Source organism: Ascaphus truei, chromosome 2, assembly GCF_040206685.1.
Source record: "Ascaphus truei isolate aAscTru1 chromosome 2, aAscTru1.hap1, whole genome shotgun sequence".
Taxonomy (NCBI): Eukaryota; Metazoa; Chordata; class Amphibia; order Anura; family Ascaphidae; genus Ascaphus; species Ascaphus truei.
The window spans coordinates 293,799,932-293,820,931 of record NC_134484.1 but is presented as its reverse complement, the minus strand read 5'-3'; the positions used below and the strand labels follow the sequence as shown (position 1 = coordinate 293,820,931).

At 46.3% G+C, this 21,000-nt stretch overlaps 1 long non-coding RNA gene across 1 annotated transcript in view; it reads left to right on the top strand.

Annotated features, from left to right (window-relative positions):
- Positions 1-984: 984 nt before the first annotated feature.
- The window catches only part of LOC142487292 (uncharacterized), a 45,118-nt gene continuing 25,102 nt past the window's right edge, over positions 985-21,000 (top strand). The window contains exons 1-2 of the long non-coding RNA XR_012799188.1: positions 985-2,135; positions 15,245-17,786. This is a non-coding gene — a long non-coding RNA (uncharacterized LOC142487292). The remainder of the gene's footprint in view (positions 2,136-15,244; positions 17,787-21,000) is intronic.

Below are 21,000 nucleotides of genomic sequence, written 5' to 3'. Positions count from 1 at the left end.
GTGGTTCCTAAGCCTACAGCCCTTTAAATTTTCTGTGGAACACAGGTCGGGGCACAAACATGGCAATGCCGACGGGTTGTCAAGGATGCACTCCCTAATATCCATGGTCGCTCACCCCTCGAGGTCTGAGCTGGGGGGGAGGATATGTGACAGAAACCAGGGGTTGGTAATAAACTCCATATACAGGGCTCCCAGGATACTGAACAGTTTCTGTCCTGTCTAAGCTGAACAGGGCAGCCTCGTGGTACAGGCACTCCATTCCACAGTTTGTCTGCTGCCTGTTTTCTGTCACCTGTCATGCTGATTAGAGTTCAGGTATATAAGACCTGTTTCCTGTTTCCTCTGGGCCCCGCCCAAGAGCCTGGAAGGCTGCTGAACTGCAGAGGGGTGAGAAAGCCTCTTTCCCAAATCGCTTCATTCATTCTGTTAGTTTGTCTAAAGACTGCAAAGGTACTTATTTTGTTGGTGGAAGTGGACAAGCCACTTCCAACTCTGAGTCAGGGACATCTAAGTTTAAGTTATCGCTCAGACGAGCAGCTTTTTGTTTGGCTTTGTTTTCTGTTTAAACTGTGGCAGTCTCAGTGCCTGGGACTGAATAAACCAGGCATAGCCTGTTTAAAGGAACAGTACGTGACGTCTCATCATTTAACCTACCCTAAAAGACCGTGTTCTAACAGTCCCGGACAGACGGCGGAGCCCCGGAGTAAGCCGTTTGTCACAATACTGCACCGACACACTTTATTCGAGCAAATACCCGGTATGTACCTGGCAGATACCTGGAATGCGCCGCTCCTCACCTCTGACAAGCCCCGTTGCATTTGCCTTCCCAGCCTGGGTTCATGCCTGGCTGATGGGCGGCTGATCTGTTAAATGATAATGATTAGGATTTAATAGGCTGCAATGCTTCGCGTGTCTACCAGATGGCATAAATTCATGAATTGTAATGCAGTATATATATATGTACTGTGCAGTATTGCAGCAAACGGGAATAAAATGCTTCAATCCCTGCCGGAAAATAACTCAATGCACTCGGGCAGAAAACAGTCACAAACCTCAATACACCCGGGTATACCCGTATTCGTGGGACTAGCCGAGCTCGAATAAAGTGTGTCGCCAGTGTATATATATATATATATATATATATATATAATACAGTATATAATGTATGTTTGTGCTGCATATCTTATTGCCTGCATAAAATATTTGGTGTATTTTAGTGTTAAAAATGCCTTCAGGAACGGAACCTTTCATTTAAACAGTGTTCCTATGGGAAAGTGTGTTTTGCTTTACAACGTTTCGCTATCCAACGCCATTTTGAGTAACGCATTGTGTCGGATAACCGAGGACTGCCTGTATCAGAAAAACGTCTCTATTAACTTGCCTCTGGTTCCCTTATTGGAGACAGTGATATTGCAATATTGGTGCTGCAGGTAGTTTTTTTCCTGTCTTACAGCTAGAAGTAGTGTTTGTTATTGTGTAAGGGACTTGCCAGACTGCAACTAGTGCAGTTATTCCAGAGGGTTGTCGGCCTCTCTCCTCTTGCGATGTACAAGTGTGATGGATTGGATAAAATGCCTATTTCTTCATTTGTAATGTGTACCTTGCTATGCCTATGATCCTTACTCAAAATGGCTACCGCAGCTCCCCCTCCCATCAAGTATGGAAGATGGCACCCAACCCAGAATTCCACCCAAAAGCTGATGTGTCCACTAAACTGCAATAACAACACCATAAACTACAATAACAAGACCATACAAGGACATGACCTAACAAGAACCAATGAGACACTGACCTGTGCATTTGCACACAACCCTTAGACCCTTAGATAAGACAGCTCCTTTTTTTTGCATACAATCTCTCCCCTGAGTCCCTATATAAGAAACAGTGGGCTGTAACAATAAAGGAAGCATTATCATTGTGAACTTAGTGTCAGTGTGATTTTTCTCGTGCATGCACTACCTACGTAGGAAACCAATTTGGACGGGGACAGATACTCTGCAGACGTTTGGTCTGATCCAACTCAGCTGGCGCCCAACGTGGGGCTCCGGGTTGTGAACCAACAGACAGCCGTGAACAGAGGGACTGAGGTGGACCAAATACGGACGCGGCAGGAGACTGATCACCTCTGGAGTACGGTAAGATAACATTTATTATCTATCAATACACACTGTCTCCGCTGTTGGTCTATTTCTGTGTCTCATACGGCTCTCCGAAGGTCACCTAAAGACAGGTAGATATCTTGCCCGAAGCCTGTTTTAAACTCGATCCTGTTACCTAGACTATCTGTCACCCTGTATATGTTTATACGTGTTAATCGGTGCCACAAGTGGGAGCCCGAAGTGGAGTGGGATTTTTGCCGGCCGACTAGGGGTCTTGTTATTGTACGTTGTAAACTTGGTGGAAGGAGGGGAATGGGGAAGTAGGGGAAAGTCGGACAGAGAGGAACACGATTTTCCCGTTATTGACAGCGCGGTGTGCGCGTTGCGGAGGGAGGAGTGTTGAGGTGCGCGTTACGGTTGGTAACAGCGCGGTACTCTGCCGACTAATTCCTGAACAACCTTTTCCTCTCTCTCGTAATCAAGTGGTATGTTATGTCCAAAATGTGTTTGTGGATTAATGTTGGGAATTCATGAGGACGAGTGGGGATTGTTGAGAGTAAAAGAGAAAGGATATAGCCCACAGGTACTTGGGCGACAACCCCTAGACGTTAAGATGCCCGAACTCCTGTTTTTTACGCGTTAGCATACACTTTTCCAGTAAAAAAGAAAGTGAAGAAGCTTGAATTCAAGTTCCCATAAAGTGTAAACCATGGGAGCACAGGCGAGTAAGACAGAGAAAGGAGTCTTAGCCTTCCACCTAGTGGCCGAAAGAGAGGGAGAGGAGCATGTTAAGAAAGCAAGTAGACTATTTAAAGTATGTGGAATTAGCACAGCAAAAGGTAGATTACAGTCAGAAGAGTGGCGAAAAATATTGAAAGAAAAGAGAGGAATTTTGAATAATGATAACCTGCTGAAGACAGCGGAAGCCTGGTTTAATGTCGCCAAGGCTGTCCACAGAGAAAAATGGACCGAGCAGGAGATAGAAAAGAGAGGGAATGTTGTATTTCTTTATCACCCTTGCGGCGACTGTACAAGTAACCCCCCAGAAAATGACCAACCCCCACCCTATGCTGGTGCTGACCCACCCGCCTGGACATATTTAAGGTGTGACACCCGAAATCCCCAATGCCTGGAAGATTGTTATAATTGTGGTGCGCAGACTGATTCACCTGTACCCACTCCTTTGTTACCTTCGCTCCCAGTCCCGACAGTGCCCCCGCCTATACAACCCACTACCCCGCCCACGGATGACAAACCAACCTTGACTGCCCATGTAGCACAACTATATCCTGTGCTGCAGGCGGACGGTTCCTATAATACTACGACTGCGCCCCTAATGCCCCTGATGCCAGCCCTTTCACCCCAAACAACCACTGCCCCAGTGGGAGGGATTCAAGTCTACCCCGACACAACAATAGCACACAGACCCAGCAGCAGTGTCCACTACAGTGCGCCCTATAGTTTTGACTCAGATGTTGAGTCACAGGCCGCTGCACAGGAGGCGAACATGACCTGGAACGCTAACCCCAGACCCCCCCCCAGTACCCGACCGTGGCCCAAGGTTATATGGGCAGACGCCCAAGCAGGTAGAAGGCGCCCCAATAATGTATGTCACCTTCACCCCCCCTCCCAAGCCTCCTCCCTAGTAACCACCCTACCAGACCCAGAGAAACAACCTATGCCCTTTTATCGTAGAGTGGCCCAGATCCAAAAAACGTACTCGGCAGCTCGACGGGATTTGGTTAGCTTATGCGAAATTAAGGCGGGGGAAACATACTGGCCCATAATGGAAAAAAGCCTGACGGACGCTATGGTGACAGGTGATGATACATATGCCTCCGGGGTGGACTTTTGTGACCAATTACATGACTGGGCCAGGGAAAAGCTGGCTAACCAAGCCACCAATATACAGGATGTGACTCAGGAAAAAGGGGTATCAGTGGAGAAATTCCATATCAGATTGTCCCAGGTTTTTTCCGATTTAGGTTTTACCACCTACAACAAAGCCCATAGTAATATGTTATCTGCTGCATTTGTAGCCGGACTCGAGGCACCCATTCGGAAAGGTTTAATTATGGCACGACCAGAATTCCGGATACTCCCTCTTGATACCCTTTTGTTGGTAGCGAAGGGTCTTGAATCAAGTCAGGCCCTGAAGAAACCCACCCCTATTATGTTGGCGGAGAATGTCTCTGCCCCCACTTATGGCCAAGGTTACAACCATGTGCAGTATGAGCCACGACCACCTCCCACTTGTTTTAATTGCGGCCAACCTGGCCACTTCAAAAGGGACTGCACGGCACCCAGGCGTCCTCGCAGGATACAATATAATACCGGGAATAATAGTAACTCCCCTTACTCCCAGTGGAACCAAAGCAGGGACAACCGCTACCCCCATGATGACCCATTACCTCCCCGCCAAATGCCCCTTCAGCCCACCAATCATGGTGGGGACCAGCCCCGCTAGGAATCCGGCAAGCCTGTGTCAACCCCCCTTCTAGCCGTAGCCGCCCGGGAAGGAGAAGGTCCCCTAGCCCAGGTTATAATACCCATAGAAGGTCACCTCACCCCTTTCCTGGTAGACACAGGTGCAGCCAGGAGCGTAATTAGAGCTGCAGACATACCCGACCCTTCCTATTTGTCTGATATTGATGTTTCATGTTTGGGGGTAGATGGCACTCCGCGCTCTGTCCTCGACCAGGAATTGTCTGGATAGTGCATCGGCTTTTACGTTTTTGGAACCAGGAATATACGATATAAGAAAGTTAAAACGGATGAAAAATAGGGACCACCGTGCCTGTCGTGACCCCAAGCGACGCGCACCTTCAATGTAGAGTAAATTCTTGTGGTCAGTCAGGATAGTGACTGGTGTCTCAGTACCCTCGAGAAGGTGTCGCCATTCTTCTATGGCCATCTTTATTGTGAGTAGTTCGCGGTTTCCTACATCGTAGTTTCTCTCCACAGAAGAAATTTTTTTAGAAAAAAATGCACAAGGATGCAGACGGGCCTGTGGGTTTTTCCTCTGAGACAGTATTGCCCCAACTCCTACGTCGGAGGCGTCCACTTCCAGCGTAAAAGGTAACCCTGGATCTGGGTGTACCAAGATGGGAGCTGAAGAAAAAGCTTTCTTTAATCTTTCAAACGCTCTGGAGGCTTCGGGAGACCAGTGTGTTGGATCCGCCCCTTTTTGGGTTAAAGCCGTAATGGGTGCCACTATAGAGGAGAAGTTTTGAATAAACCGTAATTTGCGAACTCAAGAAATCTTTGCACGGCTTTAAGAGATAATGGACACGGCCAGTCCGTAACTGCTTTGACCTTGTCGGGATCCATGGCGAGTCCGTTGTCCGAAATAATGTAACCGAGGAAGGAGGTTGAAGACTGATGAAAGTGGCAATTCTCCAGTTTGGCAAAGAGCTTATTCTCCCGTAGCCTTTGAAGAACTTGTTTAACATGTACTGGATGTTCCTGAATGTCTTTGGAGTAGATCAAAATGTCATCCAGGTACACGATTACATGTTGGTCTAACAGGTCCCTGAAGATTTCATTAACGAAGTCTTGAAATACAGCTGGTGCATTGCAGAGACCAAACGGCATCACTAGGTACTCGTAGTGCCCATCACGAGTATTGAAGGCCGTCTTCCACTCATCTCCCTGACGAATCCTTACCAAGTTGTAGGCCCCTCGTAGATCCAACTTGGTAAAGATGTTGGCGCCTTGTAGCCTGTCGAACAGTTCGGAGATTAACGGGAGAGGATAACGATTCTTTACGGTAATCTTGTTGAGGCCGCGATAGTCAATACAAGGGCGGAGCGAGCCATCCTTCTTTTTTACAAAAAAGAAGCCTGCGCCAGCAGGTGAGGAAGATTTTCGAATAAAACTCCTCTGAAGATTCTCCTGAATGTAGTCTTTCATAGCTTTAGTCTCAGGCAGAGACAGTGGATAGGAGCAACCTCTAGGCGGAATGGCACTGGGCAACAAATCGATGGAGCAGTCATACGGGCGATGCGGTGGAAGTTCCTCTGCTTGCTGTTTGTTAAACACATCCCGGAAGTCCTCATATTCTACTGGAAGTTGTACTCTGTCTGGATCAGGTACAGATACTCCTGCCAAAGTCTTTGAAGGGGGTAAGCAATGCTACTGACATTGAGGGCTCCAGCGGATAGGCAAAGACTCCATCCAGTCGATTAGGGGGTTGTGTGTCCGCAGCTACGGAAGCCCCAGTATGACGTCTGCCGAGTGGGCATGAATGGCGTCCAATTCTATAGTCTCGGAGTGAGACTCCCCAGTCAAAATCTGGATGGGTACATTCTGAAGGGAGATGAACGCGGGTTGCAGCGGACGGCCATCTATCGCTTCGAGAGCCACGGGACGATCCTTAAGTACCAAGGGTATTCAGTGTCTCTCCGCGAATTCTTGGTCAATAAAGTTTCCCCCTGACCCGGAGTCCAGAAAGCCCTGTGTCGTGACTTGGAAGGTCTCTCCGGAAATGGTGATGGGGAGGTTGATCCTAGTGGAAGGTTGCACGGGTGGTGAGGATGCGGTGCCCGGCGTGATCCTCCCGACTTTTACTCGGTTGTGGAGTTTTCCCGGTCTCAGCGGGCAGGTAGCCAGTAGGTGCCCATTGTTCCCGCAGTATAGGCATAGACCTGCGTGTCGTCTGCGCTGGCTCTCACCAAACGAAAGCCTGGCCCCTCCTAGTTGCCTAGGTTCATCTAGCGTTGGTGCTTTAAGAGGAACAAAGTCAGCTTGGTAATTACCAGGAGAAGGAGGTAAGTCCAGGGGTTTAGCAACAGGACTGGTAGCGCAAGGGAGTCCCAAAACAGCGTCGCAGGCGAGGATAGAATCCTGCTCTCTTATGTACTGGTCCAAAGACAGGGATAATTCATGAAAGGTATCTTGATTCTGCGCCAGTTTCACAGGATTTACGTCTTCCCAGGTCACAGGGGAGCCAGGGGCAGGAACATAGGAAATCATAGTCTGTTTTAATTCTCTAAGGCGCTGGGCCTTAATCAGGAGTTCTTTACGGAGCTCTTTCCCAGACGGGGTTAGTCCAAAAAACAGGGACTGTTTTTCAGGCGGAGGTAGTCTCTCAAATATATACTGATCTTCAGACAGGGGCTGATTTACAGACTGGGACTGGTTTTCAGACTGGGACTGGTTTTCAGACTGGGACAGGTTTTCAGACTGAGACAGGTTTTCAGACTGAGACAGGTTTTCAGACTGGGACAGGTTTTCAGACTGGGACCGGTTTTCAGACTGGAACCGGCCTAACCCCACCTCAGCGGGGTCCGAGTTTGTGTTTGCTGGACATAGTGTCACGCTGCGCTCACCACAAACAGGACTAGACCGCGGGGCTGAGGTGGGGATGTATATAACCGCCGCCCTACAACCACGGAGCCAGGTCTGGAATGCGTTGTCGGAGTCGTGGAGCTGGGTCGGGGCAGGAGAGGTCAGGGGAGCCGTGGTACTTGCTGTGTTCAGGGGTTAGAGAGAGAAGAATCGTCGTTTATCCAAAGCCGTGATCCGGGGTTGGAGAGAGCGGGGGTCCAATAACAAGCCGAAGTCCAGGGGTAGAGAAGAGACAGGTCCAGGTACAAGCAGGGGTCACAACACGAGTCAGGCAAGGCACAGGAACAGACAAGATCCAAGAAGCAGCAAGCACAGCACAACAGTGTTTATGTCCAGCAAAGTGAAAGTGAAACAGGAAGGTATTTAAAGGGGAAAGCACCAATCAGGAACTAGCAGATGATGACCTCACACATAAGCCACGAGCTGATAGGGTAGTGCAGGATTGACTACTGGTGTAACACAGCTGATGCTGCTAGTGTTCATTGGCGTGCGGCGTGCGCGCGTACGAGGAGTGCGACGCAGAGTGGGTGCTGTGGTGATACTGCGGGAGCGCGCCTCAGTGGATGAAGCATTGCGCAGCTGCGTGCGCACCGATAGCGGTCTGTGAATGTCAGAGGTACAGCCGTGTGACGCGTGCTGGGGGCGGAGCCTGGCGGCGATCCTGACAGCCACGCGCTTCACCGCGTTCATGCCACATTCATGACGCATTCATGCCGGCCGTCACCCGTGCTTTGTAAGGGATCGGGGGACACGAGCCTTACAGCGGGTCCCTGTCTCCCCGGCTCCCAGCAATGCTGCGCAGTCCAGGCCCCCTCCCTGCCGGCTCCTTACCCGCTCCTGTCGGGCGCCACTCCTGTCCTCCTTGGCACACGCCGCCTCCGCTCACATGCTGCCGGGGCGCGCGCGCAGGACTGTTACAGGGCGCGCGTGCACCCGTCCTCTTCTGCACTCCTCCTGCAGTCTGGGATCCACCTCCCATCAGCTGGAGGCTATTCCCACTGGTGAACACCATGCTAGGCATCTAAGCCTATCCCTGGGGCCGCTAAGTCAAGCCCCCGCTCAACCTCTTGCTCCCATTGGTTCTCCCACATATATAGTTCCTGTCTGCCCTCTCCTTCCTCGCTCTGCATAGTTGTCTTGTGGCTCTAGTAGTACGGAGGTCTATGCCTGGCTCTCTTGTGTTTTGCAGCTCACGCTCCAGTCCCTGCCCTCGTTTGTTACCCTTGGATTTGATCTCAGCTCTTGTTAGACTTCGTGTACCTCGCTACCCCCTGGACTCGGCTTTGGACCTCACTACGCTGCTCTCTCCTGCCCTTGACCTATGGTTTTCGGATCTATACCTATGGACCTCTGGCGCCCAGGACGCGGCAAGTATCTGGCTAACCCTTTTCTCACCAGACCCGGCAACGCATCTTACCACACTCCGGGCATGCCCTCACTGCTGTGGGTGCGTGTTATACCCTTACGCACCTCAGTGCTGGGGACTGGTCAGGTCTGCGGGCAGTCAAGCGTTACACGCATGATCTGTTTAATGATAATGGTTCGGATTTAATTGGGTGCAATTCTTCGCATATCCGCCAGCTGGCAGATATTCATGAATTGTAATGAATTCTAATGTGTACACTACAGTACTGTACATGTGCTTCAGTAATGTGTCGACTTGCAGGTGTTTAAAAAATACCACAGTGGTCCATTGTGAATTGACCTGGGTACTCAAGAAGATACAATTCTGTATCAATTTATGTGTTTCATATTAAAACTAAATGCACAGTGTCTTGTGTTCTACAGTATTGTTCAGAGTTCCGAGATGAGTTCACCACCGCAGTACGTGTTAAAAAAGCCCGACTTAACATACGCTTATTTAATATGGTCCACAATTAATGCAGCAGGTGATAAGATGGCCACAGTTGGTCAAATGTATCAACATTTTATTGAAAATTATGACTTTTACAAATTTTCACCAGATGCTCGTGTGTGGAAGCGTGCAATATGGAAAAAGTTATGTATCGAACCGTGTTTTTTTCGTATTGATCTCGCACCCGGAGTTAGAGGAGGGTATTGGTGTGTTGCGTCAGATTTTTCCAGTATCTTTGATCATGGAGACTTCAAAAGGCGAAAGGTCATGGTAAAACCAACTAACAATCGTCAGTCCCAGGCAAGCAATGCGCCAGCACCAGCTTCCAATAACAGTCTGACCGTCAGTGAAAACCTGGTGAGCGGCAACCCTTGCTGTCTGTCCCCGCCTGGATACCTGCAGCCTGAGCAGGATTTCACGTACAGATACCAGCAAGCTTGCATGTACCAAAAAGATTTCCAGCTTCATCAGCTGTCAACTACAGGTGGAGCAGGCCCGCTGTCACCTGTCAACTACGTGTATAATCAAGAATACGTGACTGGTGACAGTGGCTCGGCGCCAACTGATTGGCAAAGTCTATGGTGAGTATGGCTGCCGTATTTTATTCTTTTTTTGAAATATCAATATCAATGCAGTCAAGTGATTCTCTTGTAATCAATCGCTTTGCTTATGGTTATTTAGTTGTATTATTTTAGTCACAATTCATGAAAATGTAGTCCTGCAATATCATTGGCTGAGCAGCTTCTACAGTAGATACTGAACAATTGGTGGACAGCTAGGCGCATGCGCCTACTGTATGTCTCATTGGGACCTTGTTGAAACGCATATGCGTCATCACATCTATGCGCATGCGTGTATGTAAACAAGAGACGCCCCCCGAGAAAATTATTGTTGGGACTGACCGAGGGGACTGTGGGGACTGACTGTGGGAACTTCTTTAGGGGACTGACTAATTTGAACCAACCTTTACAGTAATACTTTTATTTTACCTCAGAAAAGAGACTTTGTCATCAGGCGAAAAACGGCAAATGGAGGGATTTCGATGAATAATGTCGCTTTATGTAACGATGCTTGCATATTGCTGAATCTGATTTAAAAATCCATGTACCGGAGGCAACAATCTAGTGGCAGTGCCATTTTTATGGATTAGGATAGAATAACTGTGAGCTTTATAGATATAACACTGGGAGAGAGAAAGAACCCCAATGGAGAGCACTCAAACAGAAGCGCAATACACAGTGTGACATAGTCCAAAGATGTTAGGCAGCTTTCTGCCCCATTTTAGGTCAGAAAGTGCAGGAATAGTTAAAAATGATCCGTTCCACATCTTCCCATTAACTCAGGCAGCTGGATGGAAAATCCAGACCACAGATTACAATAGCTCTAGTTCTCCCTCACCTGCTCTTCTAATCACATGCACAGGTACTTAGAGCAGAGAGGTTTTGCATTTCACTCTCTCTCCTTAGAGCCTGGAGGCTGGGGGTATCGCTGCTCCCCTGTTTCCAGTTTCGGGGTTGACGGCCCCTCCAAGTATCACAGTCCCAGAGGATTTGCCGGACACCTGGGTCCGAGTACCCACCACAAAACAGATAAGCCAAACAAAGATGTATTACTGTTTGTAATGGACTATGCTGTATCTAGTGACCCTAATTGAGAGGGCATTGTTTTAAACTGGGGGAACCAGGTTAGTTGGCCCAGCAGCAGTTAGAGGCTGATTCTATGTGTAGTTAGATCCCTGAAAGGGATAGGATTTTGTTTATATCATTTGGTTTCTTTTTTACTTGAAATAACAATGTGGGAAATACTGTAACACTGAAATGTGTGAACTGCTGAATGAAAGTATCTGAGTACCTCTAACCTTCACATGTTAAAGCTGCAGTACATTACTTGGATGAAAATAAAGCAGGCAGAAGCCTGAGTTAAGCAGCTTAATACTTTGCATGATCCTGTTTTTGTATTAAATAACCCTAGAAGACTGTGTCGGGAAGAACCCAGACAGGCGTCGGCACTACAAAAGAGGGGCGTTTGTCACAACAGTAAATGGAAGGGGAATAGTTACAGTAATGTGAGGAGTGAATGTATTAAAAATACTTTATTTGGAGTCTTGACTCAACTAAAATAAATGGAACGCTAAGTTGTCAGAGTAGATTAGACTCATAGTGAGCCAAAAGCGCAGCGAAAATAAAATGTACCCGGTGTCATGTGTGAAGTGTTTGCTAATACCCTTGATGATATATGCAGGGTAAAGCCAGATGACTCGTTCAACCACTGGGGTCTGTGTCAGCTATTGTAAAGCTACAGATATTGCAACCTGTCACAAGTATAGGTGAGTGTATGTATTGCCTGCTCGTAAAGGATAACAAGATAAATAATCAAGGTAAGTATCCACAGTGGTATACCAACACAAGACCATAAATAGCCAGTAGTAAGGCAAAACAGGTAGGTAGGTCACTGCTAGTATCCCCAGTGGAGAGGGGACTGCTGCTGTGGAAGGACACCGTTACAGCAGTGAACAGGTTACACACATTCAGTCAGCATGGCAGTATAGTAGATATCCTGGAGGGGTATGTCTACTCTGCATGCACAAATCGAGCGTCTGCTAATCCAGTGAGTTGCAAAAATAGAACAGTAGTACACAAGTAGTGTCTACTTACACTTGAACGGCAATGACGTCATCACGTCAAGGGGGCGGGACCAACGCTCGTGATCGGAGCGCGTCCAAGCCCACACTAGCTACCTTACACGGAGCTAGACACAAGCATTAAGCTTGCTATTTGTATCTCGAGCAGCAACTGTGGCAATACCTGTTACACCAGGCACTAGCAAGTAGGTGTAGGGCTACTAAGCACCACCACGGTTCCTGCCATTTTTATCTTACCAGAGTTTCATGCTGTTTTTATCATTTTTTCAAGTGTAAGTAGACACTACTTGTGTACTACTGTCCTATTTTTGCAACTCACTGGATTAGTAGACGCTCGATTTGTGCATGCAGAGTAGACATACCCCTCCAGGATATCTACTATACTGCCATGCTGACTGAATGTGTGTAACCTGTTCACTGCTGTAACGGTGTCCTTCCACAGCAGCAGTCCCCTCTCCACTGGGGATACTAGCAGTGACCTACCTACCTGTTTTGCCTTACTACTGGCTATTTATGGTCTTGTGTTGGTATACCACTGCGGATACTTACCTTGATTATTTATCTTGTTATCCTTTACGAGCAGGCAATACATACACTCACCTATACTTGTGACAGGTTGCAATATCTGTAGCTTTACAATAGCTGACACAGACCCCAGTGGTTGAATGAGTCATCTGGCTTTACCCTGCATATATCATCAAGGGTATTAGCAAACACTTCACACATGAGACCTGGTACATTTTATTTTCGCTGCGCTTTTGGCTCACTATGAGTCTAATCTACTCTGGCAACTTAGCGTTCCATTTATTTTAGTTGAGTCAAGACTCCAAATAAAGTATTTTTAATACATTCACTCCTCACATTACTGTAACTATTCCCCTTCCATTTACTGTGTATTGCGCTTCTGTTTGAGTGCTCTCCATTGGGGTTCTTTCTCTCTCCCAGTGTTAGTTCTTGCTCACCCCTGATAGCAGCACCACAGTACTTATTGTTCAGCAGTCGCGAGGGTACATTCCTTCCCCTCCCCCTTCCCCCCTTCCCAGTTTTCCCTTGAGTTCGTTGAGCTTTATAGATAACCTGAAACAGTATGCTGTTTTTTTCATACAGTATAGAATACATTTTTACATACTGTACTGTATAATAAACCCCAAAAATAAAAAGTATGCATTTATTCTACATGTTTTACAGTATGTGTATTCTATACCCGTACAGTATGTATTGTTTTAATACTGTTATGATGTAATGCGCATGCCTTCAATATACAGTACAGTACTGTACAGTATGCCTCATGGAACCTTGTTGAAACGCAAAATTCTTGTGTTTACTACTGTACAGTACATTAATTAACAACCATTACTTACTGTACAGTACTGTATGTTCTAGAAACTCTGTATTTTGATATAAAAGGAGACACAATTAAACAATTTAAAACAATCAACATTTTTTTTATATTGGAGAATAGTAAGTCAAAACATTCACAGGTGTATGGTGTAAGTAAAAACATGTATTTATTAGTACAATTTAAAACAACAATTGAATGATAATTATTACAATATCAAATTTACTTTTAATAGCAGTCCCCAGTCTATAGATTTCTTAGACCTCTCCCTTTATATAGTTAATAATACTATACAAACTAAAACATACTTAAGGAAGTAAATGCTAATTCTTATGTTTTGGCATCTAGTCATCACCACCCACAATGGATCAAGAACATTCCCAATGGGCAGGCTTTAAGAGTAAGGAGGAATTGTTCGCATCCAGAGGTATACGAAGAACAGATTAAAGATCTAGGTATGAAGTTTAAGGATAGGAAATATAATATGAGACATGTCATGGAGGCCATAGACCAGGCAAATAAAACAGACAGAACTACTTTAATTCAATCCACGAAAAGGACCCCAGTGGATGTGGATAAGGTATTTCTCCCATTTATCACTCAGTTTAATGGGATGTCTCAGGATATTTCTAAGGTGTTAAATAAGCACTGGGGGATTCTGCAAAGTGACCCTATCCTTAATTCAATTCTACCGAGTAGACCTCAAATTGTGTACAAAAAGGCCCGAAATTTGAAATCACAAATAGCACCCAGCTGCTCTAAGAAAAATTCAGGATCAGGTCAAACTATGTGGCTGGGAGATCTTAAAGGTTACTATCCATGTAAAAAATGTATTGGTTGCAGTTTTGGATATAAATGTAAAGGGTTTAAATCCAATGTTACTGGCAAAAGTTTTGTCATTCAAACATTTATCACATGTAAATTCAATTTTTGTTGTTACCTCTTAGAATGCCCATGTGGGTTACAGTATGTAGGTAGAACGGGGAGGCCTCTGAAGAGAAGGTTTGCGGAACATGTGTATAACATTAAAAAGGGTTTGGAGACACATAGTGTTTCAAACCACTTTAAGATTCATCATAACATGTCTCTTGAAGGGCTCACCTGTATTGGTATTGATTGCCCAAAGGTTGGTATCAGAGGGGGAGATAGATTACAGAGGGTCTCTCAACAAGAGACCTTCTGGATCTATCCTTTAAAGACTCTCTCCCCCAAAGGACTCAACATAGATTTTGACCTGGCATCCTTCCTGTAGAGACCCCCTGTTCTATCGGCATAAGAAGGTTCACATGCTTCTAGGTTGTTAAATTTATGTCTCTAGTCATGTATTCATTTATTTATGCATTTATATTGTACGTCTAATTGAATTATTATTCCATCCAGAGGTTTTTAACCTATTGCTGCTATTATAAAGATCGCCGAATTAATATGTTTTCAGTTTTAATTGTTAATCATCTGATAACATGTATTCAGTTCATTCAGAGGTGTTTTTAACCCCACTGCTGCCATCACAAAGCCGCAGTAAATATTCACCTTTGTTACTTTTGTTATCTTTTATGGGGCTCCATCCAATTACGGGTTAATATGGGGCTATTTAAACACATGGGATTGCAGAGGCTCCACAATCCCCTGACGAAGTGACGTTCCCCATCACGAAACGTGTAGGGAGGAGCCTAAGGAGACGCCGGCCTGGACATTCAATCAATCACCCCTTTAGGAATGGAGGAGGTGACATCATCACGCTCACGCCGGAACAATGCGAGATACACGCGGTTACTGGCACGGACTATCTGGGACTGTGTGGTGCTGTTGGGTAGCCGGGTCAGGCGCTTCTCTTTTGATTTTAAAACTCACGATCCTTGTGAGTATATTTCTGTTCGAGCTCTGGAGGCGTTATTAAAGTTTTTTTTAGATATTGTGCAATCCTCTGTTTCTTTTTATCCCATGCTGGGGAATATATACAGGAGATCGAGATCAGAGTAAGGAGAAATTTCCATGAGAAGGAGTCTCTTGTAGTGTCCATCGGGATCAGGAATACCACGTGGGGTTCGGGCTAACCTGAAAATGTCTGGACCTAGAAGAACATATACACAGATTCTCTCCACTGCATGCTGCCTACCTTAAATCTTGTAAGTGGGCATTTGTTTTGAGTCAGAAATGGGAGGACTTCATTCCTGAAATTACAATACTGCGCAATGTTTTGTCCCTGGTTTTTGTCTCACAATACAGGATAACAATCTGCTGCAAAGGAGAAACTTTTGAGTCCATTGTCTATTCACTCACCATTCAGTATCTGAAAGGAAGGACACCGCTCAATCTAATCACTTATATCCTTTATTCACATTGATTATGTCACATTAACATTTGTTTTTCACATTATGTTTGTACACATTCGCCAGGTAAATTTCTATGTTTGTATTTGTTGTGGGGTAACTTTTGAGATAGTTCCCATAGTAGAATCACCAGGCTGCTTATATATATACAAGTAATTTGTGTACAGCACTGTTTTATAATTTGGTCTAGCGCTAGTTTTAGTATTTTTGTTTTGCCATTTACAGGTGTATGGTGTAAGTAAAAACTTTTATTTAATAATACAATTTAAAACCATCAACAGTTTTTTAATTGGTGGAGTACAGTAAGTCAAAACATTTACAGGTGTATGGTGTAAGTAAAAACATTTATTTATTAATACAATTTAAAACCATCAACAGTTTTTTTATTGGTGGAGTACTGTAAGTCAAAAATGAATCAACGTTTGAACAGACGACCAATCACACAGTGAATTAGATCCCCACCAGTCTGTCCTTCCAGGGACGATGCCTTGTATGCCGCAAAATGCCATTTATGGAGTCTCTCACGATTTTCATTAAATGATCTATAATGGAATGATAGCGCCGCAATTCCTCCACAATAGTTTTTCTTAAATTTTCAGGAAGAGCCTTTTTGACGCGACTTCCTTCGTAATTGACATTGTGGGCCCACCCGCAGTACAACTCGTAGCTCACGTGGTGCTTGAAAATGTACATGGCATGTTTCTGGGCTATACCACCACTTGCAAACATATACTTCTCCCTGAGTTGCTGGGACAGATCGCGCAAGATGATGTCGGGCACCGTCTCAGTGCTTCTGGGAGCGGGTGTGCTTGTGGCAGTGGGCGAGGGTAGGTGGTTTTGGAGGATGCTTTCCTCCTGTCTTAATCGCCTTGTCTGTGTTGTCTCCTCATGTGGTCTTGACGGTGTTGTCATGTCATCCTTGTCAACGGCATACACGAACACATATTTTTGTGATGGAGTGGGTGCGCTTGGTAATGGAAGGTTGAAGGTCCCATCCATGCCACCCTCCTGCTCCTGCATCCAACATACAGGGGCAGGAACTCCAAGCAAATTATGTATCCCTGCTATGTCAGTCTCTATCTTCTCCATGCGCTTCTCCATCTGCTTATCCATCTTCTCCATCCGTTGATCCATATTTAGCATGGTCTCTAAAAGAAGATCTATCTTTACCAGCATAGAGTTCTCAGGGTTATAGACACTTAACCCATTCAGCATGCGGTCTAACGAGCTGGATCTTGTGCATGGGGTGCTGTGGACATCTGAGTGGATGGGTGCTGAAGTGGATGAGACAGGGGTTCCCTGGAGAGAAAAGGCAGTGTGGAATGCAGGAGAAGGTGTCATGGGGGTTCCATGGAGATAAGTGGCAGCGTCGTCGAGGAGTGCATGAGAAAATGTGGGTTCCCGGGAGAGCAGCGGCAGCGTCGATGAGTGGCTCCCATATGTTTTGCTTTAATGATATATCAGCCAATTTCTTCTTGACATAATAAGGCTTCTTAAAAGCCTTAGCCTTTGGAGTCATCAGAAGGTTTTCTTTATTAGCTTTAGCCTTTCGCTTTGGCTGTGGCTTGAAAAAGGCTCCCGCCTTTCGCTTTTTTGGCACGGCAGAAGAGAGTGGGTTCCTGCGTCCATAGAATCGGGGTTCATCCATGGATGCAGATGGAATAAAGCACAATGCAGTAACTGGACAAGAGCAAGTTCAGATACAGATCAGAGTGTGGTGGGCTATGCAATTTGAGTCACCTTTTAAACACTGTGTCCCTATAGTGATTGAGGGGCAGGTGTTAAAAGTGGGCGTACTCTAATGTGCACTACAATTTTCTTTCATGTGCATGGCCACGAGGTGCAGGTGTTAAAAGTGGGCGTACTGTAATGAGACCCATTAAAGTATAAATACACCATCCATTTTGTTGATTCATTGCACATTGAATACACATCGACTCAACATCGAATATACATTCTTGTGCTTGTATTTCTTTCTACACGCAGCGATGCCTGTTAAAAAGATTTCTAAGGATCTCAGCATGAGAATAAAGGATATGTACACGAGAGGACAACGAATTTCAGATATTCAATGCTGGTTAAGTACTTCTGGCCTCGTACCAGCAGCCACAGTGAGCTATCATGCCCACGGTAAGACAAATAAATTCAAGAAGACACCAACGGTAACTACCGCGTAAGTAAAGTATTTTGAATATGGTTTTTTTACCGTGCAGTACTGCAATAGCACTTTTATTGGTTACATGGCTTGTTTTTAACAGAACCATTTCCTAGCAATTATTAGATATACTGTACAATTTGTTTTTGTGTTGCACCTCCTTCCTCAATTATCATAATTACATGCTTACATTCTTATAATCAATTCTATTTCTACAGTATTTCAAAGTGAGTTGCACCTCTTTCCTTAATTATCACTCACTTAATTTTTACTCATTATGACTCACAACCCCCCATTTCAGTACACAGTTTACTGTTTACTATAAACAGTATGACACACACACACACACACACTGTCACGCTGCGCTCACCACAAACAGGACAGAAGACCGCGGGGCTGAGGTGGGGATGGAAAGCCACCGACCCACAACCACACAGTCCGGTGCGGAATGCGTAGTCCAAGTCGTACAGCGTAGTAGGGTTGGAGAGTGGAGGATGGTAGATTTCCATAGCCAAGGTCCAGGGTCAGAGAAGGTTGAATGGTCAAGGGACGAAGTTGGGGTCAAAGCGTAGGAGAGTGTAGGAATCCAAAGAACAGCCAAAGGTCAGGACAGGAGAGAACAGACAGGAAAAGGCCAAGCAGGGATCAAGACACAACGAAACAGCAGCAGTGAGCACAATGCATAAACAGGGCTTTATGCTCAGCAAGGAAGGACAGACAGGAGTAGGTATATATGGAGGAAGGATCCAATTACCTTGCAGGGGTGTGATCCGGTCCTCCAATGGCATCAGGGAGGTAATTAGCTGAAACAGCCTACAGGTCAGGCTTCCCTGGTAACTAATTGGGTGCGGGGCAACAAGCGGCATGTGCAATGCACGGCGCGGAGCGCTGACGTCACGCGGACGTGCGGCCGAGATTCCTCCCCATGGGAGGCGCTGACGGCTCCCTTCAGAGCATGCGCGCACCGGCTTGGCAGTGCGCGGGCGCGTGAGTCTGCCGTGTGACGCGTCAGCCGGGCGGGTTCCGGCAGGGTTTGCGCCGGCTGTTACAGTATCCCCCCCTTGAGGGGAGACCTCCGGGCGACCCATGTATGGTTTTTAGGATGACTACGGTGGAAGGCATGAATTAGACGGTTAGCATGTACCTGACGATGAGGAATCCACTCTCTCCTCCGGGCCATAGCCCTTCCAGTGTACGAGATATTGCAATCCTCCTCTGGACATTCTGGAGTTGAGAATGGTCTGTTCCTCATATTCTTGTTGACCCTCCACCAGTATGGTTTGCGGAGGTTTAGGTTGTCCTTTGGAGTATGAGTATTGTAGACAGGGTTTCAGAAGGGAGGAGTAAAAGACGGAGGGAATCCTCATATTCTTTGGCAGTTTTAGCCGATAGGCTACCGGGTTGATCCTTTTAGTGATACGGAATGGTCCGATAAAGCGCGGTGCCAGTTTGGGTGAGGTTACCTTTAAACGAATGTTTTTTGTGGATAACCAGACCCTTTGTCCTACCGAGTACCCTGGGACCTACCTACGGTGACGGTCCGCTTGTCTCTTCTGTAGTTTACCAGTGTGCTGTAGGTTCAGTTGGATCTTCTGCCATAAGTCTTGTAAGTGGAGGATCCTGTCCTCGGCAGCTGGGACTCCAGACTTCGAGATAAGAGAAAGGAGTGCAGAAGGGTGGAAGAAATAGTTGACCATGAACGGCGACTGTTGGGATGATTCATTCCGAAGATTATTATGGGAGAATTCTGCCCACGGGAGAAGTTCCGCCCAGTCATCTTGAGTATCAGCAATAAAACACCTTAAAAATTGTTCCAGAGACTGATTGGTGCGTTCAGTTTGTCCATTGGTCTGGGGGTGATAGCCTGACAAAAAGTGCCGTGTGACGTCCAGACTCTTACAAAACGCCCTCCAGAACCGAGAGATGAATTGGGATCCTCTGTCAGATACTATGACCTGGGGGGTCCCATAACCTGAAGATCTCCCTGATGAAAACGTCGGACAACATGGGCGCGGTGGGTAGGCCCTTTATCGGGATGAAGTGTGCCTGTTTAGAAAACCTGTCCACCACTACAAGTATGGTATCCATGCCTCTAGATTTAGGCAACTCAACGATAGAGTCCATAGATATATGTGTCCATGGACGTTCCGGGTTTGGTAAAGGTTGAAGGAGACCCGCAGGTCTGTTGCGTGAAGTTTTGTTCCGTGTACAAGTAGAGTATGTAGCTACGAAAGCTTGTATGTCTCTCCGCATGTTGGGCCACCAGAACGTATGTTCTATGAGCTCGGTAGTACTCTTGGTGCCAGGATGACCAGCTCTCTTGGATGAATGTCCCCACTCCATGACGCTCCTCTGTTATAGAAGGGGGGTGAACAAACGGTCCTCCGGAACCTTGAGTCCTGCTGGAATGTTGCTCTGGGCCTTGGTAATCTCAGACAATTCACTGAAAGCATTGGCTGCCACAATGCAAGTGGATGGGAGAATGGTCTCCTGCTGTTCCACCTTGTTATCCTCTACCAGGAATTGTCGAGACAAGGTGTCGGCTTTTAAGTTCTTAGACCCTGGGATATTGGAGCTAAGGAAGTTGAACCGTGTAAAGAATGAGGACCATCTTGCCTGGCGAGACCCGAGTCGCTCTGCACCCTTAATGTATAGTAGGTTTTTATGGTCTGTTAATATCGTGACTGGCGTCTCCGTGCCCTACAGTAAGTGTCCCCACTCTTCTAAGGCCATTTTGTTCGCGAGGAGCACACGGTTTCCTACATCATAATTCCTTTGGGCGGAGGAATTTTTTTTAGAGAAATACGCACAGGGGTGAAGTGGAGCTTGAGGATTCTTTTTTTGGGAGGCGTCCAACCTCCAACATCGGAGGCGTCAACCTCCAAAGAAAAAGGTAATGTTGGGTCTGGGTGTATCAAGAAGGGTGCTGAGGCGAATGCCTTCTTTATCCTCTCGAAGGCCTGGAGAGCTTCGTTAGACCAATTCGTAGGGTCAGCTCCCTTCTGGGTTAGCGCTGTGATGGGTGCTACTACCGATGAGAATCCCTGAATGAACCTCCGGTAATAGTTGTCGAAGCCAAGAAACCTTTGTATAGCATTGAGGGAGAGAGGACAGGGTCACTCGAGTACAGCTTTGACCTTGGTAGGATCCATAGCGAGATCGGTATCACATATGATGTAGCCAAGAAAGGAGGTAGATCTTTGTTGGTAATGACATTTCTCGAGCTTAGCGA